At 41.8% G+C, this 24,788-nt stretch overlaps 1 pseudogene; it reads right to left on the bottom strand.

Annotated features, from left to right (window-relative positions):
• Positions 1–24,521, bottom strand: part of LOC106846470 (uncharacterized) — a 54,387-nt pseudogene extending 29,866 nt beyond the window's left edge.
• Positions 24,522–24,788: the final 267 nt, after the last annotated feature.

The following is a 24,788-nucleotide window of genomic DNA, read 5'->3' as shown; positions in this document are numbered from 1 at the left end:
TTGCGACGCCCCGGCCAGATTTTGGTAAGTCCCCCAGGTATGCACAACCGAGGTCCCTTGTCCTTGCTCATTTGGGAAGATCTGCATAGCGGATCTTCATTTGTTGGGAGCCCCCCGAGTGTAGGACATGGACTGAGCTGGGACTGGAAGCACTTTGGTTTTTGGTTTTGGTTTTGGTCTTTGTTTTGGCTTCCGTTTGCAGGTGAGGGTGTTGGGGAAAACATGCTTGTTTGGTATTTGTTGTTGTTGTCTGTTTGTCTGTCCTTTTAAAAGTGTTAACATGGGAGGTGCTGCATTTATTCCACCTAAGAGCCCCTTGGGAAAAACTTTGGCTGACTGGTCGATCTATAGCTATAAGCCAATGTCTAAATAGGGATGATTTTCTTTTGTAACACCACGTGGCCACAATATTCTTTAGACTCTGGAGGAAAGAAAAATGGCCAAACAACGCATCTTTAAATTGAGAAACTTTTTAGAGAGCTCTCACGATAAACAGCTGTTTCATTGATACCTATGGAAAGACCAAATTAAAAGGAAAATACAATGACTAGTCTTAAGACTTAATCAAACTTGGGGGGGAGGGTCTCAGCTTCTTCTCATTGCCTTACAGATGCTAATGAAAGCATTAAGTTAACAAAGAGAAATCAAAGGGGAAGAGTCACAGGGCTCATCCCAAGAGGATGGAAATCTTTAGCTAGTTATTAAAAAGGAAAGTGGGATAAATGGAACAGACATGAATAAAGTTAAAACAAAGGTTTTAGTGAAACACTGCTTAAGGGTGTGTGGGCTAAAGGGACCCCCCCATTGGTTCCCCAACATTAAAGGACATCAGAAAAACCCGTTCTATTCACCCCAGTTGGAAGAAATTAAAAGATCAGCAGGCAGAAATCACAGTGAGGAACCTGACCAGCAATTGTTTGGGGCAACAGTTAGGCTACTAAGGATAATAAGATTATAAAAATTAAAGTGTTTAAGCTAATATCATATGAAGAGGTTATGCCAACTTTGCCTGAGTGTTTTTTGGAAACGGATGTTATGTCTAACTGGGAATGCTTCCCCTACACAATATTGTAACACCAAAATTTGTTAATGGAATTCTAATGCAAGTTATAATTAAAAGTATAAGAGTTAATAAAACTAAGATAAAGTTTTGTAAAAATTGATATACTTAAATGGGGCAGTTTCGGTTTACCCAAACTGTTGTATTTACATATGCAGTTGAGAAAGCAAGCTACAACAATGGGAAGCCTATTTTAATCTTCTGAGGCTTCTAAATAAAATCATAAATATTGCCTCTTTAAAAGAAAATAATTAAATAATAACATGCCGGCACCAAACGCAAATCTGCTGCTTTTGTCTACTCTCTTGCTGAGCTTCCCAGCAAGCTGAGCTTCGCTTCAACTCCCCTGAAATTCCTGATCTAAAATTGAACAAGCAAAAACAAGTAAACTTCTGAGATAACTTAAAATTGTAATGGCCATTCTGGTGAACCTCTGTTTCAGGAGACAAAGTTATTTAACATGATATAAAATTATCTTTGGTAAATAAAATCCTGTTTAAGTTTGCTGGTTTGATTTTAAATAGACATGTCCTCAGAATTATCAGCACTGCCTATGATGCAGCCATACAGCCTGGGTTTACCAGTCAAATGAGCTCATGTCGTCTCTGTTACAAAATTTGTCAGCAAGAGTAATAACTCAGTGTAATAGCTAATTTTGTTAGATGCCTCATGAGGTTTTTGTAGATGATCTAAATATAATTGTTGAGAACACAAACTAAATAAATGTAAAAGGATAAAAGTTTTTGGAAAAACTTTTTAACAATAATTATATGTATTATGGTGTATGTACTTAAGGTGACTGAAGATGATGGTTAACTGCTTTAATGTCACATGAAGTTTTTAAGAGTAATTTAAACATAATGTTAAAACTGAGTAAGAGTTTTTAAGTACAATAATTATGTTTTATAATCTGCATACTTAATAAAACAGCTTCCAAAATCTTTTTGGAAACTTAAACTTTATAGCTTTACTAAGTTAAGTTCAATAATAACAGTTTATTGGGTATCTAGGTCATTTCCACATAAGATAAAATATTAGAGGTTAACTACTAGGTGTAGATTTGTCTGCCTTTGGTTTCTTATAGAAAAGAAACTGAAAAGTGCTTAGGTTTATTGATAAACACGTTTTATGTATGCTGAATAATTTTCTATGAGAAAACACATATTTCTAAAAGGTCTGTATACGAGGAAAGTAAAATATATGTTTTCAGTAAAAAGCTATAAAGAATGGAAATATTTGTGTTTCTTGAGTTGAGAAAGATAATTCGTCCTAAAGTACTGGGAAAAATTTTGACTGTAAAAGATAGGTAACCAAAGATTTATGAAAGTGAAACCCTGTGGAATTTTGTGCATGGTCAAGTTGTCTAAGATTAAACTAAATCCAATTAAGTAAATGAATTTATATGTCAGAAGTAAACTGGTACAAAATTAAAACTTGCTCTCTTCCTTAAAAGGATAATTTTCCTAGACTTTTAATCTGCTCTTGATAAAAAGATTATAAAAAGGTTTTTTTGACTATTTTAACTCTGTTTCCCCTTGACTGTTTCTGTTGTCACTTTGAATGGATACCACAACATAGTTTCACAGTGAGCTTTGTTTCCTATCCAAACAAATGTTTTAAAGCTTTTAATATTTTTGACAAGCTCCCCCCCCAACACACAAAAATGTTCAAGTCCTGAATAAAAGCTTTCTTTTGACCTGGAAGAGGAGGGAAAGTTTATCTGGGGATTTTCAGAGGACCCCTGAGACTTCTCAGAGAAATTTACTCTCTTTCTGTAAGAAAAAAATGCTAAGCTAATTAGGCTTGTTCAGTATGTTAAATTACATGGGAAGCGTTGTCAAATAAGTAATGATAAACTTGCTTAAATGGTATTACATAAATGAGTGTTATTGATATAAGTATTTCAAAAATTATCTACAATTCTGATCTGTTCTGATTGTCAGCCATGATTCTGGTTATTATCTCAAAGTATTATATGTCACAAGAATGGTCAAGTGTCTTTGTCAGTTACCATTTTTGAATGTTTTGTTATTTACAGACAGTTGCTGTTTTACTTTGATGTTTTTGCAAATATGTTTCATCTTCGGAGAAATTCATGGAGAGGACTCTGGTGCTTACTCTAGAGTACAGGTTCTGATAAACGTTAAGATTGTGAAACTGAACTCGGTAGAAATTACAGAAGTCTAACAGAGAAACTGATGGCCTCACAAACCGCTGACCGAAGGTTAAGATCAAGAACCAATTACACAGGACAGAATAAACTGATAGGGATGATTATAATTTTTATGACTTTTTGATTGAGATATTGCTGATTTTTGATGTTTTGGTTTTTTTCAGATTTAAGAAAACCTTTTTCTCTATTCTCTTAAGGAACTATGACTTACAGCAATTTGTAAACAAAATTGAAACATTTATCTTTTTCTCCCTCTCTGAGCCCTCCAAAATGTAAAAACTCCTGATGAGTAAGTGTTCTTATTCTCATGGAAATATGGTTGTTTGCACAAGTCCAATGAGAATCTTTTCTTCTTATAACAGGACACAATTGGAAACACTGGTTATATTACCAAGGCTTTGACTGGAACATCATATTTGAGAAAAAAGTACAGACTTGGATATGACAAGACAGCTTTTGAGGAATGAAGGTTGACATTCTGGAATAAAACCACTTGGAAATATTGGCCTGGTACCTTGCTTGTGGATTTCCAGTGACCTGGTAAGGTTGAGCAAAGGATGTCGCTCCCTCTGGCAGGTACAAGGAACCTTAATATTTTGGGGACCTCGTGAAGAGAGGAATTCACCCAAATCTGTAGGTACTGCAGGCAGAATCTGATGACAAGTTCTTGGTCTGGCCTTTCTGGTCTTGAGAGGGCCTTAAAGTTCAACCTGAGAGTCCTTATGAGGTTCCAGCAAAGCAGATTTAAAAGAGCCTATATGATCAGTCACTATTCTTGCTGTACTTATGTAAATAATTATGCCAAATTTATTAAAACTATACTTATTTTACAACCCAGTTAGTCTTAATTTGGCTATGCTTGGTAAAATTGAGGGTGATTTTAGAGAAAAAGATTATGTTTCAATAGAATGTTTCATTCGGAATCATTGAAAACTAAACCCGCCCTTTTTTTCCTGAAGCCTTGCAAACTGAAGCTGGAGGACTTAAGATAAACTTAAGAGAGATTCATGTCTGCTGCTGTGTAAGCCACTCAAAAAGCTACGTGAGTGCCCAGTGACACCATCAGAGTCATTTCAAACTGCAAAAGATGCTTCGACCCTGACTTCTAGGAATCTTGATTGGCTGCCCGTTGTGCTCAAGAACTAGTTTATAATTTGCTCAAACTGTTAACCTTGTTTTTCTCTTTTTGTTCCTCTAGAAAAACTTCTTATTAAATACCTGATTACTTACTTACATGATACAGGCCTAACTTTGGGAGCCCACCTGCATCACCAACTTATTAAAAGACTGGTTCAATGAGATGGAACAACCTAGGCCCCGATTCAGCAGGAAGTAGCTAGATTGGTCGCTGCTCCAAATCCATCAAGATTGAGGGATGGACATAAAATAGGGGGGAATTGACACTTGCCCTGATATCAGTTTCCCTATATCAAACCCAGCATATATGGGGTCAAAACCAAAACACTCTTTCCCTGCTAACTTTCTGGCTTCCTGGCTCCAGAATCCACTATCCTCCATGGAGACAGACACCTCCAAGGACAAGAACCTCCTCCCCACAAAGAGATACAGGCTGGTGGGAAAGCTGCTGACCAGCAAGGTCACGGGCTCCCTCCTCTCTGCAAGTAGTCTCAAGGCTAAAGACAGGCTGGTGGGAAAGCTTTGACCAGCAAGGCCATATGCTCCGCCTCTCCTACCTAAAACACCAAAGAAAAATGCTTCCTTTTAGCTTTTTGGGAGTTTGGGATTTCAGCATTAGCTGCCCTCTCTCCTTGCTCAGCGCTGTGCAGTAATAAAATTCCTACTTTCTTCCACTACACGCAGTGTCAGAGATTGGCTTGCTGTGCAACTGGTGAGTGAACTCACTTCGGTATCACCAAGAAAATGAAAATTAACAAAATTGGCTCATGGCCGTGAAGAAATGAAAAATTGTTAAAGAATTAGCCCCCTCCAAAAAGTAAAGACTCAGACTTTTCATGGGTGAGTTTTCCCAAACCTTTAACAGATCCAATAATTCCTATGCTGTTTAAACTGTTTTGGTATAGAAAATAGACAGAAAGCCTCCTGATTGATTTTATGAAGCAGATGTAACCCTCATGAAAAAGCCTACAGAGATAGCACACAAAAGAAGACTACAGACACATGTCACTTAACAGTGTCGATCCAGAAATGCTCCCAGAAGCATTAGCACTTGTGGTATTCATTGCAGGAATGCAAAAATATTTTAACATTGGAAAATATTTTGGTGTCAACAGTTAAGAGGCAGGGGGAAACTAGGAATGTGGCAGTCCATTTTAAAAACATTTGATAAAATCCCACTTTCATTCCTCGTTAAAAACGAAACAGCATGACAACAGAAAATTTGCAGTAGACTAGGGCTAGTAAATCCTTTTCCCATAGCAAACTAGGAGGTCTTTAATTTAATAAAAAATATCTATCTGAAATCAGCAGCCAATGTTGCATTTATGATGAAACAGGAGTGTATTCCCATTGAAGTCAGGATCCACTCCAGAATGCCCATTATCATAGCTATCATTCGACATAGTTTTAAAAGTTTTAGGAAATGCAGTGGGAGAAGAAAAAGAATTGAGCTGTTAATAGTAAAAAGAAAGGAGACAGAACAATCTATATTTAGTGATAATATGATTGTCTGGAACAAAACTGGAGAGCAATGAGAACTAATGAGAGTCAGCTAAGGTATTAGGTTACAAAGTACATGAACAAAAATCAATAACTTTCTGAAATACCAGCGGTAATGCGCTAGAAGCTGTGGTGAGTTAGAAGATCACGTTGACATGACAACAAACACATCTGACATCTGGGAATAAAAGCGATAAAAAATGTGCAGGCCCTGTAGGAATACAACTTTAACCCTTACTCAGGGATGCAAAAGGAGACTTGAATGACTGGAGAAACAAGCGAGTTCTTGAATGAGAAGACTTTGTAAAGATGTCAGTTCTCTCCAAATGAGTCGACACGCAACTGAATTCATGCCTGCCACATGGGACACACAATAAATGTTTTTTGAATGAATGTCCAATAACAAACATAGTTACAATAAAAGTCTCATTAGAATCATTTTGACTTGAAAAACTCATTAGAATCATTTTGACTTGACAAAATGACTCTAGTGCTGATTTTAAAACTACTTCAGGATTGTGAAAAAAATTTTGATGAAGAAGACTGTGAAAGGATTGCTAGATGAGTTATCAAACCAATTTATAACACTTAACAACAAGATAGATGGTAACAGTGAAATTGGCACATCAACAGATAGTGAAACAGAATAAAGTCAAGAAACAGACCTATCAAGAGCTAAGGACTTGGAACATGGTGATGAAGGCACAAGCAGAAAAAGATGGATCATTTAGTAAATGTTATTGGGACAATTGGAAAAAAAGCATCTCTACTTCAGAACATACTCCAAAATATATTCTAGGGGGATTAAAAATTTTAATTTAAGAAGTGAAACCATAAAAGGTATCAGGAGAATATATTACAGCATAGAACGTCTTTCTAAACACAACCTAAAAGATAGGAAGAATAAAGGAAGAGAGATTGTTAGATTTGATTATATAAAAAAAAATGTAAATCTATGAACCTCCCCAAACACCATAAGCGATGTAAAGGTACTGGACTAACTTGGAAAGGGTATTTGCAGCATATGTGGCAGATTGTGGGTTAATTCCTCTCCTATATGACAAAGGTACGGAAGATGTAAGCTCACCAATGATCAAAGGTGCAAGTTAAAACAAAAGAGATACCTCTATTTTGGCCACAAAATTGGGAAACAAACCCCCAAAAGGGCGAGGGTGCAAGAAAACTGGCACTTGCCTGCACTACTGGTAGACATGTACCTTGAGGCAGCCTTGCTGGAGAGTAGTGTGGCCGAGGTCAAGAGCCATTTCTTAAGAAATTATCCTAAGGATTTTTTCATGAATATCTGCAAACATATACCTCTGATGATAATCATTGCAGTGTTCTTTATAGTATCAATAAACTGGAAACAACCAAAATGTCTTCCTATGGGGGAAGAGTCAACTCAGTTATAATAGAGCCACGTAATGGAATACTGTGGCATTATTAAAGATAATGTTGGGCATTATTTAATGATATGGACATAGCCATGCTGTGGGAAAGAAGAGAATACCTTTTCCTGTCAGACAGAAGGGAATCATGCAAGAAAGACTAAAAAGAGATTCTTTGAAGTAGTGAGGAAGAAGGATATGGAAGTTTTTACTGTGTCCAAGGCCTGGATTTTTATCAGTAAAGAAGGAAGCCAACATATTTTCAAGAGTTTCTGTGATGGGATCTGGTTTAGTTGGAATACACACTGTTTCCAAGTTCTTGATTGATTAGGTTTCTAAATGTCAATGCTGCTCGTCAGAGGCAAGTTCACTGTCGTAAATCAGTTTACAGGGCAACAATGGGGAGTTTTGGACTATAGCTTAAGCATCTGGAAACTTAATACTCAGGTTTTCAGTTGCTCAACAGAATTGCATCCTAATTAATAATAATGCCCCTGCAGTTAAGAGATGAAACTACAATATCTGTTAGCTATTAGACTTTCCATAATTATTCTAAATTCTTACTAAGCAATGGTAATTACTACTAAAAGTAATAAATCTTTATATGCTGGGATTGATCATTTACTTCTTAAGCGTTCTCAAACTCTGTGTCTCCAAACGAATATAGTCTGTGGAGCAATGAAAGTGCTAAGGGACAATCTCTGGAAGAAGCACCCACATTGGGAACTCTGTTAAGTTTTTCTCTCCAACAAGTAAGTTCTTGTCTGATTTTTTCCCCTCTAATGTCTTTGTTCTGAAAACAGTAGTTAAAGATTTAGGAGGCAGCGTGGGGTATCAGCATTGGAGCGGGACAGACCTGGGTTTGAATCCTGGCTCTGCCCTTTGCCTCAGGCAAGGTAAACTCTCTGAACCTCCGTGTCCTCATCTTTAAAATGAAGATATCTACCACAAAGAATTGTGAGGATGCACCGAGACAATATTTGTAACACATTCCAGAGATGTTTGGTCTTCTTTAGGAAAAGCTTTTCCTTCACAAATATCTAAACCTTTTACAGTTTACCCGAATGGCAGTGCTTGAAATTTAGGCCCTGACCCAGCGTTGTGAAATCAACAGCTTCGGTGCCCTTGAGCAAGGTACTGTGTAGCTCTGATGTTATGGAATATACCAGATGTTTTCCCATCTGTTTTAATGGTAAAAAGTTCAGGTTTCAAATCTCACGGTCTTTTTGTGATTCTCCATATAATGTGTTTATCAGGCAAGTGAGGAGTCCTGAGAATGACAAACCACAAATAATCATGTCACACTTTGTACAGTATGTGGTGCTCTCTCAAGGAGAGGCTTCATACAAATTGATATATGTAAATTATAAAGATAAAGCTTTGATTAAAGCTCATGCAGATCTATTCTAACAAAATTACGTAGATGTGGATAAGCACACAACCATATCCATGATTTAATTTCTATTCCAGACCCTACAACTGAGTTCTTCTGAGGCCTCTTAACGTTTCTCTATACTTGTTTCCTCAGGTGCAAAATGGAGATTGTAACACCTACTACCAACGGGAATAGCAAAATAAATGACTTCCTTATGTGCATTCAAAATACGGTCATCATCAAATTGAGAGGGGGAAAAGAAAAGAAATCTGAGAAGAGGGTATGTTGTGTCAGCTAAAAGAATGGTTCAGTGAGTGCCAAAGTTGGTCATAAACAATAACCAATGAAGATTCAATCCTTAGAGCTTCTGAAAGGCAACAGGAGTGCAGCGTCCCACAGTCGCCTGTGGTAGCTGTGTTATACAAACACCGAAGCCACCTTCAAAAAAAGTCTAAATCAGCATAAAGATACATGCACCCCTATGTTCACTGTGGCATTATACACAATAGCCAAGACTTGGAAGCAACCTAGGTGCCCATCAAGGGACGAATGGATAAAGAAGATGTGGTGTTTATACACGATGGACTACTACTCAGCCATAAGAAATGACGAAATCCAGCCATTTGTGACAACATGGATGGACCTTGAGGGTATTATGCTGAGTGAAATAAGTCAGAGGGAGAAAGTCAAATACCATATGATCTCACTCATAATTAGAAGATAAAAACGTCAAAAAAAAAAAAACATAGCATTGGAGATTGGACTGGTGGTTACCATTGGGGAAGGGGGGAGGGGGGAGGGCAAAAGGGGTGATTAGGCTCACATGTGAGGGGATGCACTATAATTAGTGTTCGGGTGGTGAACATGATGTGATGTATCCAGAATTCGAAATATGATGTACATCCGAAAAAAAAATAAAAACAAAAAAATTAAAAATAAATTTTAAAAAAGTCTAAATCAGAATCTGTATTTCCAAAACACTCCTCTAACCTGGCCCAGTAAATTGAGTCAAAATCCGCTGTATGAGATGATGTTTGAGCCCCCTCCCCACCCCCAGTGAAATTGCTCCATCTTAAGAGAAACATCTGGCCTAGGTTGATTCAAATCTTTGAAAACAATGATTAGATATTTCTAAAATATATACACTGTCTTCTACGAAGAATCACTACAGGTTTATAAAATGTGTTATAATTTTAAGCAATTTATTCCCTTCCTTGTATAGTCGAAAATGAACACTCTACCCACTCAGGCACTAAAAATAAAGTCTGTTGTTTCATCCGGAGGCTGTTTGTGAAAGGCTCATCTCTCACAGATTAAAATGCTAACCTTGAGACAGACTGGTGGGGAAGCTTGAGAGGTCATTGATCATTCTCCCACTGGACACAATTACATACTTGAAGGTGACAGAAATTGTTCTACCCTTTTTTCTCCAAAATCATCAGTGTCTCCCAGTGATTTTCGTCTGAAAGTTCATTTTAATATCTAGCCTAAAGTCTATCAGACGCAAGTTAAATGTAACATCACAGAAGCTCAGCATTAGAAGGGACCTTAGAGATCATCTAGTCCTGTCTCTTCTGTGATTTAAACCCTCTCTTTTGCATTCCTGCAAAGTGGTGTTAGAATGATGCCAATGGCATGCAGGGAGTCCATCCCACCTCCAACCAGGCCCTGACTGTTTGCTGTCACCCTTTTCTGGGGGTGTGGCGCCCAGAACTGAACACAGTATTCCAGATGCAGTTCAGCCTGGGGGAGAAGACTCACTCTGTGCCTGGAAGTATTGAAGAACAGATTGCTTGGAGCATACACCAACAACATCAGCTGAACTCACACAGGCCTAAAGTGCTTGGGAAGTGAATATCCCAGCCAACCGGTAATGCATTAAATTTGTGACCTTGCACAAGTTACTTGGATTCTTCGTTTCCTCATCTTTAAAATGAGATTGTAGAACAGGGTTTGGGAGGTTGTTGAGAAGATGAGTAACAATGTACATAAAGCTTGGTGCCTGGCCCAAACAGGTGCATAATGAATTGTTATTTTTACCTCAGTTTCAGGAACTGCCAATCTCTAAAGAAGAGGGTCATGATAAAATATACTAAGAGGTAAAGGCACGCTTAAAACAGTACACTGGAGGCTGGCCCTGTGGCCGAGTGGTTAAGTTTGTGTGCTCCACATCGGCGGCCCAGGGTTTCACCGGTTCGGATCCTGGGCGCGGATACGGCACCGCTCGTCAGGCCACGCTGAGGCAGCATCCCACATAGCACAGCCAGAAGGATCTACCACTAGAATATACAACTATGTACTGGGGGGCTTTGGGGAGAAGAAGAGAAAAAAAACCCAAGAAGACTGGCAACAGATGTTAGCTTAGGAGCCAATCTTGAAAAAAAAAAAAAAAACAAGTACACTGTTCTTTGTTCTTTGTTGATGTCAAAGTACTTTAGAATGATCAAAAACGTGACTTATTACTTTTCTAGGTCTGTGGTTGTTGATAATATAGGAGACTGAACTGAAGCCATGCTGGTCTTTAGACATACTGGGACAGTTTTTCCTTTTGAGTAAAAATCTGATATCAGCCCTTTTAGCTGCAATTTGTTCGTCTTATAAAGCAAGATGTTAAAAACAATCAGCTATTTGAGCTTGCAAGCCTTTTATAATCAGATAATGTGCAAAGTTATTGCAGTTGCAGGAATCTTGGCATTCATGCCATAAATCTTTGCCTTTTCAAAATTATAGAGACACAATCTAAAGCCAAAGGAAAAAATCTTTTCCTTTATTGAGGTGAAGTTAAAATAACATAAAATTCACCATTTTACAGTGAACCATTCAGTGGCATTTAGTTCATTCAAAGTGTTGTACAACCACCACCACAAAAAAACAAAACAAAACATAACAAAACACCATTAAGCTGTCACACCTGTTCAGCAGTCGCTACCATTAAGCAGTCACAACCCATTCCTCCCTACCCCCAACCCCTGGCAAGCATCAATCAGCTTTCTGACACATAGATTTACCTATTTTGGATGTTTCATATAATGGAATCATGCGATATGTGACCTTTTGTGTCTGGCTTCTGTCACTTTGCACAACTTTTTATTTCTCGTATGCTTCTTAAGTTTTCTGGTCTGGTGGAGGTAACAAAAAAGCCAAAACAAATTAACCCACCACATCAGGCCTTCTTAGAGTAAACTACGCATAACCCAGATATCTTGGGATAAAGCTGGACCTGATAATAGGATAGGATTTGTGATAGGGTGGGCTATGTTCTTCATGGGGAAAAAGAGAGCACATAAATGTCTGAAAGGCTAGAGAAGCTAAATGTAACAGGAATTAGTAATTGTTCCCCACATTCCATTCACTCCTTATTTTTAGGTGCCGAATTTTGCATGTACACATTAGCTTCCAGCTAAGGCTAATAATTCTCAGCTTCCTAGTAGTTCAGTGAAGCCAGGCGACTAGCTTTCAACAATGGAATGTAAATGGTAATGATGGGGATTATTTCTGGGTCAGCATAATGTTTTTGAGGCTTTTTTCCATGTTCTTGCACGGACCGGTACTTCATTCCTTTTAGTGGCTGCCTAATATTTCACTGTTTGGATTAGACCACATCGTTATGTTGTTTCCACCTTTTGGCTATTGTGAATAGTGCTGCTACAAACATTTGTGTACAAGTGTTTGTCTGAGTACCTGTTTTCAACTCTTTCGGGTCTATACCCAGGAGTAGAATTGCTGGGTCTGCCGACCCTTAAAAATAAAACAAGTCAGTTACGTTACCAGCAGAAATGGGCTTATTCAGGAACAGCAAATAATTGCAACTTAGGACGTGCAATCCACGGGGAAACACAGGCAAGTCCAGAGAACAAAGGAGAGGACCGTTCGGCTATAGAGGAGAAGCGGGAGTTGGGAGGGGCTGTTATAAACAAAGAGTCCATTGGAGGAAACTGGGAGTTGAAGTGTAGTGGCTTTTCATTGGCTGAGTTGTGACAGTCTCTCATTGGCTGGGCTGCTGCTGGGCAAGGAGAGATTCTTCCTTCCTCCTGCTGGGGTAGCAAAGTAGGCTTCTTCCTGTTGGGTCTGCAATCGACATCGAGTGGTAGGCTGTGAGAGCACCCTCTTCTGACCTCCCGACTCCATTTTAAATGAGGTTTCTGTTTATTAATTTTCACATCTCCCCTTCTGATCAAGATCTTTCTCTGAAAGCACTGCTGATCAAGAGTCAGGTTTTCCCGGATTCAGTGACCTTTTGTCCCTCAGTGCCAAGAAGGACCTCTCCTGGGCATCGTGTCACACGTTGAAGGGAAATTGTACAGACTGGAAACCTATTGAGGTCAAGGAGGAGTAGGCGAGAACTCTCAGGCACTTCCCATCTATAGTTCATATTTATCAAGATCGTAAGCACTGGAGATCATCTCCTTATTGGGTACACTGTTTTTACAAAGGTTTGGCAGGCAACAAGTATAGAATCAAAAGTAATATGACAATTCCAAATTGTATGATGGTTCTAAACCAGCACCTTAGGCCCGAAGGTAGCCAACTGAACAAATATTTATTGGCACTTATTCCAACTTAGGGGAGAAAAGTTGTCCCTACAGAGGCAAACCCGGAGTCATGTATGCCTCCTGGAAGTTCCCGCTTAAAGTGGCCATGAAAGCAAAGTAGAATGGTAAATACAGCAAGAGCACACTCAAACTGAAAGAATTAACCAAGCACATTTGGGAAGATACAGTGCAGGAACAAACATGAAGCAATAGCTGATAAAGTCTTCACAAAAATAGCAAAACTTCAAAGACATTTTAAAACAGTATTGTTATCAAAGAGAACTGTTTGGAATCAAATGTATTATCAATAATACAGGCTGTCAGATAGCAAATCCAGGGACCATGAATTTGGATAAGAATCCAGAGTCAGTTAACAGTGTATATGGAAGAAAACTTTCTGTGAATTCCGAACTTTCTAACACTTCAGACAGGGCAAATGAAAAGACTAATTTGTCACAGGATCATGATGAGGCTGTTTCCAAAGGGCCGTAATCAAAGGAAGAGGGTTTCCCCTTTTGCAAGGGATTGGGAAATGTGGCTAAGAGTGAGTATTGCCTGTCCAGGAAAGAGAGGGAGAAAACAAGGTAAGAAGCAACAGCGAGTAAAAAGTATACAAGCCTGGTCTGGTCATCTTGGGAAAGCTGTCTGTCTCAGATGTTGGCTGCTTCTCTTCCCAGTCAACTAGACTTGGTCTCCAGCATTTGTACAGGACCACGTGTCAGGGGAAGCCTTCTCTAGCTGTGAGATGTGTACCCAAGTTTTGAGTCCCTGAAGCTTGGCTGCCATCTGGGTAGTCAGGAAGACCTGGTATAGTCCCCTCCAAGAAGATTCAAGGGCAGTAAGAAAATTGGAAAATGTTAGTTTGGAGAGTCATAGCCAGACATTTAAGGAAGCTAGAAGATTTTAGGATCCAGTCCAGCTTACAGATAATTAATAGAACTAGAATTTAATATCTACAATGGTGCAAACATATTTTCTTTCTCCATGATTACTCCCATTTATCAAGGATAATCATAGTGAATATCTAAGTCTATGTATATCTTTCTCGACTGTAACGTTCCAGTCAAAGCCTTGGTAATAAAGCCAATATTTCCAGTTGTGTCCTGTTATACAGAGAACAGATTCTCATTGAATTTATGTAAACACATATATAGTCTTGAAAAGAATACTTAAGAGTTTCCGAATTCCGGAGGGATCAGGTAGGGAGAAAAGATCAATATTTTAACCTTTGTTGTAAAGACACATTTTCTCGAAGGACAGGAGAAAAGCGAGTCCTTTAAATCTGGTTGAGTGTGGTGACCTGCATTTTAGAGTATTTGCCAGGATCTCTTCCGTGAATTTCTCTGAAGACAGAACATATTTGTAAAAGCATCAGAGTAAAACAGTGGCTGCGTGTAAATGACAAAAGACTTTATTAAAAAATAGCAATGGTTAAAAATCTGATTTGACAGGTAAATTTGGTCATTTCTCTGTAAACATAGAAGGTTACATACCTGTAAAGAGCCTTAGCTCTTCTTAGTAGAAAAGACTCGACTTTTAACATAAGGCACAGGGAATAATTTCGATAAAACACAAAAAGGTAAGAAAGAAAACCTTTCCATCTTTTCTCAGGATCAGACCAACAGTTCAAGCAAACTTTGTCCTTTTAGTTCATGAAAGAAAACTAAGTTTCAGCTTTACATACGTACACTATTGATATTAAAGCTTATTTTAAAAACCTTTACAGCAATGTTATTTGATCTTATTCAGCTTGATCAGACATAAAAATTTTTTCCAAAGATTTCTGTTTCACAACTTTCTTTTTCCTCAACAAAACTGTATCTCCATACCTCCATACCTCATACCATTTTTTAACCAAAACCGCACATTTTCCTTTCTTTGCATACAGAGATGTTTCCCTTATTATTTTCTCGTTGCTTTAATCACATATATTAGCTAGAATTCTTAACCATTAGACTTTTTTATTCCTAGTGAAAACTAGGAAGTAAGCAACTGTGGACTGGCAAGTTTATAAATACATTTCACAACTTTTAGAAGCATATACCCCTTTAGATAATGAAATCCTTCAATGTGACACAGGACGTTATTACTAACAGACCCAAATGTATCTTTAGTTTCTTTGTAAAGAAAGCCAAAAGTGGATAAACTTATCTGGAAATTATTTAGACATTCAATGAGTTCACATCATTTAATTTAACCTAGCAAAACTGTAAGGTTTCAGGTTACCTGAAAAGATTTGGGGAATCTATTTAAAAGGTTCACCTAGAAGCTTTATCCTCTTTACATCCACTTAATTTACTAGCTTTCAATAATTATGGTTAGATTTCTCACAAAAATTTGACCATATCAAGTTATTCTTCTGGCTGACAAATTTTGTAACAGAGATAACACGAACTTCGTTGACTAACAAGCCCAGGCAGAATGAAAGGTGTATGTGTGCATTATACTCAGCGTTGATAACTCTAAAGGCACCCCTATTTTAATTAGACTGACAACCTTAAACTAACTTTTATTTACTAAAATTAATCCTAGATCACGTACAGTTGAAAAGTATTTGGGTTAGTGTCCATTATATTTTAATTCATATAAGCACTTATTTATTTTTAAGCCGATTAAATAGAGATCTTTTACAAATCAGTTTTAGGAATACCATCCAGAGGTAGAAAAATATCACATCTCTGTAACAATACATACACAGACATACATTACAGACTGACAGGCACAAACAAAGATCTCATAGCTTTCATTTAAAAGATTTTAGCTAAGTCTCAGGTACAAAACTCAAAAGAACAGTTGGATCCAAATTGTACTTTTGGCAGATGGACTAAGTTAATGTTACTTGTTCAGATGGCCAAAGTCTTCTACTAAAGATTTTCATTTGCATGCTGTAAGGATCCTTTTAGAGCTGTTTTTGGAGTCACTTTGTCTTTTAGAAACTTCTGCATGCCAATCAAAGAGTGCATCTCATTGTCTCCTGAGAAGTTTGGAATCCTCTCTTTTAAGGGTGCCCCTTAAGGCGGACTTATTTAAAACAAACGTTCTCCAGAATGGCCATTACAATTCCAAATTATCCAAAAGTTCACCCATTTCCAGAAAGGCACAAGACCCTGGCCCATAAGCCAAGCGGAACCTATCTTGCCTTTGGATTCCCAAAAATGTCTTAACTATGAGGGGCCCTGTTTTCCAACAGCTGTTCCAAAACACCAGGAATCACGTGTTTCCCCTCCTTTTGAACAGGAGGGGTGACTTACCAAGAAGCTTCAACAGACAAACAGAAATAGAAAGCAAGTTTTCTCTCAGGAGTTTTGGAGTATATTTGTCTACTATCAAAAGTCTAGGGTAATTGCTATTTAAGTTTTTCCTTCTAGCTATTTATTTGCTCCAGTTAACTTAGAAATAGTAATTATCAGTTTAGCATTTGTACCAAAGGGGCAGGTTTTAATATATTTGAGGGAAGAGAAAGCAGGGAGAGGTTTGGAGAGAAAGGGAAATTTGGTGATAACGTTAGAATGGGAAAACTGAGGGCATAGAGGAGGTGGAGGCTGTGCAGAAGGCAAGGAGGAAGATGGCACTGGAGGTAGAGCCTGGGCACAAGATGACTGCAGCACATCTAGAGACAAAGAAGATGGGAGAGGAGAAAGAGAGGCCTCAGAAGCCATTTTGTCTTTCTTCGATTGTTTGTTTACCTCAGTTAGTTTAAAAATTGCATTTTGCAGAGACGCAATATTAGACTCCTGATAATGTTTGGAAGCCTCAAAACACCAATCAAAATAGGCATCCAGTTCAGTTTTGACAATTTCAGAGCCATGGCCGTCCGATTCAGTTTTAAGACAAGTAAGTTTAGGGAGTTCAAAAGTTCTCCATAACAGCCATCAGTGTTCTAAACTACCTTTGGTTAAGTCAGTCCATTTAGTTAGAAGTGTGCATGTGGAGGGATCATGGTTTTTAAACATAAAACCAGCTGGAGGCCTTGAATGGAGGATGTCCTCAGAACATTTAGATGACTGGTAGCCCATTTCTCAGAGGGTTTTTTGTTGTTGTTTTGTTTTTAGAGCAAGGGAAAAAATTCCTAAACAGCACAGTACCAATAGGAACAGCCCAGTTCCAAGAACCAAAGGCTTGCACAGTTACAGTAAGAACACCCTGATTTCAAAGGACTCAGGCCAAAGTGCCAAAGAAGTACTCACAGAGAGGACAAAGCCTTTACCGGAAAGGACAAAAACCTTCAAAAAACACAAGAAATAATGTACAACTGAAATCTCACATTGATGTAAACTATTATGAACTCAATGAAAAACACACACACACACACACACACACACGCACACACAAATAGAATTTTGGAGGAATTCAACTACAGGCAGATCCTTCACAGGGAAGTAAAACTCTATCCACTGAAAAAGAGTATTAGAACACAATCAATAAGCTGAGATTAAAAACAAAAACCTCTGTTCCATGTGTGACAAACAAGAGGTTCTTCTTCATAGACAAATAGCATATGCATAGATTGTTTAAAAACTGCTGTTTCTGTTAATAAGTTTTTAAAAGTACTATAAAAAAAAAACCCCACCAGATCCTGAATAAAGCCTGGAGAGCTTCAAAATGCAAAGAGAGTGGAGCTTGAATCCAGGAGAAAACTTACCCTCAAACTCCAGGGTCGATGAGAAAGCAGTGAGCTCAATGGACTCTGTGGGTACTAACACCTGTTTGCTCGCTAGCCTCGGAGCTGTTGGAGGTGAGGGGATCTTCTCTAGATCCCACATCTGACACCAAGTAATATCAGCCTTAAAAATAAAAGTCAGTTACGTTACCAGAAAAAAATGTGTTCATTCGGGAACAGCAAAGAATTGCAATTTGGGACCTGCAATCTATGGTAAACTACAAGCAAGTCCAGAAGACAAAGAAGAGGCCCATTCTATAGAGGAGAAGGTGTGTTGGGAGGGGCCATTATAAACAAAGAGTCCTTTGGAGGAAATTGAGAGTTCAAAGTACAGCAGATTTTCGTTGGCTGAGTTGTGACAGTCGCTCATTGGCTGGGCTGTTGCTGGGCAAGGAGAAAATCTTCCTTCCTCCTGCTGGGGTAGCAAAGTAGGCTTCTTCCTGTTGGGTCTGCAATTGACATTGAGTGGTAGGCTGTGAAAGCACCCCCTTCTGGCCTCCCAACTCTATTTTAAATGAAGTTTCTGTTTATGAAGTTTCACAGGTGATATTGCAATTTTGTGTTTCAATTACTGGGGAATCACCACACTGTATTCCCCAATGGCTGTACCATTTTATATTTCCACCAGGAATCCATGAGGGTTCCAATTTCTCCACATCCTTACAACACTTGTTGTTTTCCATGGGTTTTGGAGGGTTCTTTTTTTTTTTTTTTTTGATTGTAGACATCCTAGTGGGTGTGAAGTTGTGTCTCACTGTGGTTTTGATTAGCATTATTGATGCTGAGCATCTTTTCATGTGCTTGTTGAGTGCTTCTATATCTGCTTTCTAGAGTTGTCTATTCAAGTCCTTTTGCTCATTTTTAAATTGGATTGTTTGTCTCTCTTAGTTGTTAAGTTGTAAGAGTTCTTTATATGCTCTGAATAGTAGAGTTTTATCAGATCTGTAATTTTTGAATATTTGTTTCCCATTCTGAGGATTGTCTTTGCACTTTCTTGATAATTTCCTTTGAGGCACAAACACTTTTAATTTTGATGAAGTACAAGTTATCTGTTTCTTTTTTTCTTATGCTTTCGAAGTCATGTCTAAGAATCCATTGGAAAATCCAAGGTCGTGGAGGCTTACCCCTATGTTTTCTTCTACTAGTTTTATATTGTTAGCTTCTATATGTAGGTCACTGATCCATGTTGAGTTAATTTTTATATATGGTGTGAGGTAGGACTCCACCCTCATTATTTTTTGTGTAGATATCCTGTCATCCCAGCACCCCTTGTTGAAGAGATTATTCTTTCCCTGAGTGGGCCTGGCACTTTTGTCAAAAATCAGTTGGCCATAAAATTTTGGGTTTATTTTTGGAGTCTCAATTCTATTCCTTTGATTTATACATCTTTACTTATGCCAGTACTACATTGTTGGGGTTTTTTTGTTACTTTAGCTTTGTAGAAAGTTTTGAAATTGGGAAGTGTGACTCCTCCCACTTTGTTCTTTTTCAAGGTTGCTTTAGTCATTCAGGCTCCCTTTCAATTCTATATGAATTTTAGGTTCAGCTTTTCCACTTCTACAAAAAAAAAAAGGCCATTGGAATTTTGACAGGGATTACACCAAAGCTGTAGATCACTCTGGGTACTAGAAGACAACAATTTTGTCTTCCAATTCATGGACACGGGATGCCTTTCCATGTATTTACCTCACTTAAATTTCTTTCAGTAATGTTTGATGGTTTCTAGTGTACAAGTCTTTCACCTCAGTTAAATTGATTCCTGGGTATTTTCTTCTTTTAGATGCTGTTATAAATGGAATTGCTTAATTTCCTTTTCTGATAGTTTATTGCTGATGTGTAGAAACACAACTGATTTTGTTTGTTGATCTTGTTCTCTGCTACTTTGCTGGTTTTGTTTAATAGTTCTATTAGCCTTCTTGTGGATTCTTTGGAATTTTCTCTCCACAGGATCATGTCGTCTGTTAATAGCAATAGTTTTACTTCTTCCTTTCCAATTTAGATGCATTTTATTTCTTTTTCTGGTTTAATTGCTCTGGCTAGATCTTCCAGTACAATGTTGGCTAGAAGTAGTACGTCTTAAACGTTCTCACCACAAAAAAAAAGAAAAAAGGCAATTGTGTGAGGTGATGGAGTTGTCAACTAACCTTATTGTGGTAATCATGTTGCACTATGTATGTGTATCAAATCATCACTTTGTATGCCTTAAACTACACAATGCTGTACATCAATTATATCTCAATAAAGCTCGGGGAAAAAGGAGTGGTGAAAGTGGGCATATTGATGTCTCGTTCCTGTTCTCAGGGGAAAACCTTTCAGTCTTTCACCATTGAGTATAATATTATTTGCAGGATTTTTGTAAATGCCCTTTATCATGGTGAGGAAGTTCCCTATATTCCTAGTTTTCTGAAAGCTTTTATCATGAAGTATATTTTCAGGCTGTTAACAGTGGTTATGATGCCTGTGTAAGCTTTCACTCTATGATTTATTCATTTTTGTAGTGTTTGAATTATTTTACTTGGAGTAAGATTGTTTTGGGAATCCGAAAAAAAGAATCAAGTTGAATGCAACTGAAAGGACACTGGCCTGGCCTGCCTCTGGAGCCCAGGCCCTGACCAAGGTCCAGGAGGCCCTGCAGGTGGTGCTTCTGTTCTCTGGCTGCAGGTCACTCCTGCACATGCTTAAGAGATTAAAGCTGCCTGCCCAGTAGAAAGTGACAGAGCACAGGACAGACAGAGACAGTCTGAGCCCCAAGGTCGGGCTCTCTTTGGTGACTTTGCTCAATGAGATGCTTCCTCAAGCCGCAAGCCACCCTAGACACTGGTCACCTTCTTGCTTCGACACCTTCCTCACAGACAGGACAAATTTGCCTTTATTTTCCCAATTTCTTCAGACAGACCTATTTATAGATACATAGATAGGTGCAAATTCAGAAACATATAGTCACAGACTTAACACAGCTCAGTCTGTCTCTGCAAACAGTGCTGATTCTCCCTCGGGAAATGCTTTCTTCCTCCTCTCTCTCCATCTCAGGGACTCGCCGGGTGCTGGCACTGGAGCCTCGCCCATTCCCGGTCCTTGCTACTCTGGTGCCCAGTAAACAGCCCATTGTGCTGTTAAATAGGGGCATCATTCAAAGGAAGGCAGAAGAAGGAGAATCTACTTCATCTCTCCTCCCCACCTCAGGGAGACCACCTCTGTTTTTCTTTTCCTTAAGCACCCTTGTCATGACTTTAGGGAAGAAAGGGGCAGCATAATCATTTGGAAAACCACCTTTGGGTAGGATGATGCAACATGATCTTCAGCCCACCAAGGCTGATCTGGGTATTTCTGCTGCTGCATGCCCAACTTGTTAAAAGCAACCCCTAATAGGTTATCACCATGGAGGGACCAGCCAGCTACCTGGTGGAAGGTTGATTATATTGGATGCCTTCCCTCAAGCAAGGGGCAGCAAGTTTTTCCGTCTAGAATAGAGACTTTTTCTATACATGTACTTGCCCTCCCCTTGCCACGGTTTTGCCAGCAATACCATCCATGGGTGTACTAAAGCCTCTTTCACCATCACAGTCTCCACACAAAAGCTCTGCTGAACTGGATTTGATGCATTTCCCTGGCCATTTGGGGCTCCTCGTGCTGTAGAGCCCACAAGCCAGAGAAGCTTATTGTGTTGGCTGGGGAGATGCATCCTGATGATCCAGAGGAGAGAGGACTGCTGCTACCTATCGGGGTTGGGGAAAGTATGCCTGAGACCCACAGACTTTTGGGGAGCACCTCCTAGCACTGCCATGTAGGGAGGTACAATTTAGTGGAGGATGGCAGCAGGTCCTTATGGACAGGACCAGCATGGGCTCAGCCCCCTCAGGAATGAAGGTTTGGGTCACCCTGTCCTAACCAACTGGGATGGTAGCTGAGGGCAAAGGGAACAACGAATGGATAGTAGATGAAAGAAATGAAAAATACCCAATTCTGGCCTCATGTCTAATGTGGAAATGAGGACTGCAATGCTTAAGCCTATTTTATTTCTTTGTCATTTTAAGTATCTTTTCATTCACATTAGCCAGTTTCCTCCCCTCCCCACCTTCTCTCTACTATGTTATAGCAGTTGGGTTGGTAGAAGTTAACCTTTATAATTTAGTCCCTCGCTTACAGGTTCCCCACAATACATCGGGAAGGAACCAGAGACGGACGGAACATCACCCTGAGATGGATGGGGCTTTGAATCTCCGCTGTCGTGAAGAGTGAGCGTATTTTTACCTGTTTGGAGGGCAGCTGCATTGCGGTAGGCACAAGACTGTTGCTGCTATCATTGTCTGAAAACTTACATAATGGATTGATACATGTAAAGCCCTTGAAAGAGGGCCTGGAACATACTAAGTGTTAGCTACTGTACGTCTTAGAAGAAAGTACGTTGGGGTGCCGAGTAGCCAAAGGGAAGGCCTGTGGTGGATTCTGTGATTTGGCTCCTCACCATCTGTTCCAACCTTCGTCTAGTGACCCTTCCACTGCACGACTGTTCTTACTTATCTCTCCCCAACCTGACAGAGAGCCCCCGAGGGAGGGCATGTGTCTGGACTCCCCCTGGGTCCGCGGGGCCAGAGAGGCAGGCGAGAGAGACAGCCATAGGCCAGGCCCACCCAGACCATCAAAACACACTCAGATCGTGAGTGAGGAATAGAGAGAAACCGGGAAGGGGGCCGGGAGGGGGAAGGCCGACACAGGCAAGGGGTGGCCTCTCCCGCTCAGGAGGGAAGACTGCTGGGCTGCATTTGGAGGGTGGGGCGGGGATCAACTGGCCTGGGTTGAAGCACCTGGCCACCTCCCCAACCACCCCCCCCCCCCCACGCCACCTCAGGCCCAGGCCCCGGCCCTGGCCCAGTCACCTCCCGTTGCAACAGGGGTCCCTGGCAGAGACACTCCTCCCCCAGGCAATGCCGCCCCCCAGCCCTGCCGTCATCCCCAGCCCCGCCCGCCTCCAGCCGCGCCTTTCCTGTTGACTTGACCCCCTTCCAGACACAGAAGGACACCAGCACCCAGCAGGCCAGCAGACACAGGGTCACCTCCCAGTTGAGGGCCCCTGGCACCTCCAGCCCCCCAGAGGGCTGCAAGACTTTGCTCCCGGGGGAGGGAGAGCCCGTGAGGGCTGTGCCAGCAGAGGGCAAAGCGACGGGGAGCTGTCCCAGGGGTGGTGCTCCCCCTCGTGCAGCCCTGGAGTCCAGCTGGTCCCTCCTGGGCCCCGATACTCGCAGACTCGGGCCACGTGTGGAGCCCAGAGAGGGGGACAGGCCGCCCGGCCCAGAGGAGCCCGACTCCCTCCCGGAACTCGATGACAGGACACTGGCGGTCGGCAGGCTGGTCACAGGCGAGGTCGGCCCGGCGGGCAGCAGCCCGGGCTCCCAGGCGCAGGACGCACGCCTGGGGCGCGGCAGCCTTGGCGGGCAACCGTCACCTGCCCAGAGGCCCGAGCACAGAGGCCCAGCGCACCGCTCTCCTCCCTGGAAAGCACCAGGGAAGGGGCGGTTCGCGCAGGCGCACTGAGGTTACGTCGTGCTCTATTGGGCGGGGCTTCACGAGGGAGTCCCCATTGGCTCGGCCGGCTACAGGGTCTCTGGGCCGGCTTGGCGGGAACCTGTCACACTCCGAGGGACTCAAAGCGGGTCTGTTTGCGCAGGCGCACTGGACATCCCGAGTTGCATTGCGCGCGAAAGGGGGGAACTCGGTGAGAGGGCTTCAGTCCCTGAGCGGCGGGCTGAGAGGGCCGGCGGATTCGGCTTGGACTCTGAGGGGAACGGCGGAGTGGCAGCAGCTATGCAGGCCGCAGACGAAGGTGGCGGTGGTGCGGCTGGTGCGAGGGGTGGCCCCAGCGGCCCTGGAGGCCCTAACAGCCATAGTCCCCCCAGCGTTCTGGAAGGCCGGGGTGCTCCTGTCAGCCCTGGCGGCCCCAGCGACCAAGTTAGCCCTGGCGGCCCCGACAGCCAGGGCGGCCCTGGCGGCCCCAGGGCCCAGGGTGGCTCTGGCATCCCTGATGGCCAGGGTGGCCCTGGTGGCCCGGGCAGCCCTGGAGACGAGGGGGCGGTGGGGCCAGCAGCCGTAGGTGCTCCCGATGTCGCACGGGCAGCACTTGAGTCAGGGCTAGGTGGAGATGCAGCACCAGTGGATGTAGGACCAGAAAACCGACAGATGGTCTTGTATCCTTTCCATTGAGCCCCTGCGGCCTGGTGGCCACAGGATGGGCCAGGGACGTGTCAAAAGGCCCGGCACAGGGCACAGGGCAGCCGGGGGGTGGGACACACAAAGGGGAGCAGTGAGGGGAAGCTGGGGTAGCCTGACGCGGGGTGGGGGAGGGTGCGCGGTGGGGGGCGGGGGGCGGGGAATTGACGCCTGAGGAGGCTGGAGGGTGGGGACACAGGCCGGAAGGAGCGGGGGAGGTGGGACAGGGTGAACTGAGTGAGGAGGGAGGCGGGCAGGCCAGGGTGGCCTGAGCTGGCAGGACTGGGTTTGTGTGTTCGAGGGTGAGGGTGAGGGTGGGGGTGGGGGTGGATGGCGTGAGGGGAAGCTGGGGTGAAGGCCAGCCTCTGAGACGTGCGAAGCCTGAGGCACCAGCAAATTCAGTAGCAGATGGTGCCTTAACCATGCCTCCCCCAGCACACTCACCGTGCCTTTCCGGTCCCCCCTGGAGGCAGAGATGGCCCGCAGGGCCATGGCCCCAGAAGCCCAACGCCACCAGCAGGCGGTTCAGAAGGAGTGCGCCGTGAACGGCAGCGTCCTGGCTGTGTCAGTTCTACACGGAGCTGAGATGGGGGTGGCGGCAAGGGCTCAGGGCCTGAGAGCCAATCTCAGCCGGAGGGGCTCGGTGATGGACACAGGGAGACTCTCAAGTGTCAGGTCTCCGGGGCGGGTGTGGTGTGCTGGGTGTAAGAGAGAGTCATCACCTTGAACTTGATCTTTACCCCTCGCTTTTAGCAGATG

This window comes from Equus asinus, chromosome X, assembly GCF_041296235.1.
Source record: "Equus asinus isolate D_3611 breed Donkey chromosome X, EquAss-T2T_v2, whole genome shotgun sequence".
Taxonomy (NCBI): domain Eukaryota; kingdom Metazoa; phylum Chordata; class Mammalia; order Perissodactyla; family Equidae; genus Equus; species Equus asinus.
Note: the sequence above shows the minus strand (reverse complement) of the source record. Positions and strands in the feature narration are given on the sequence as shown.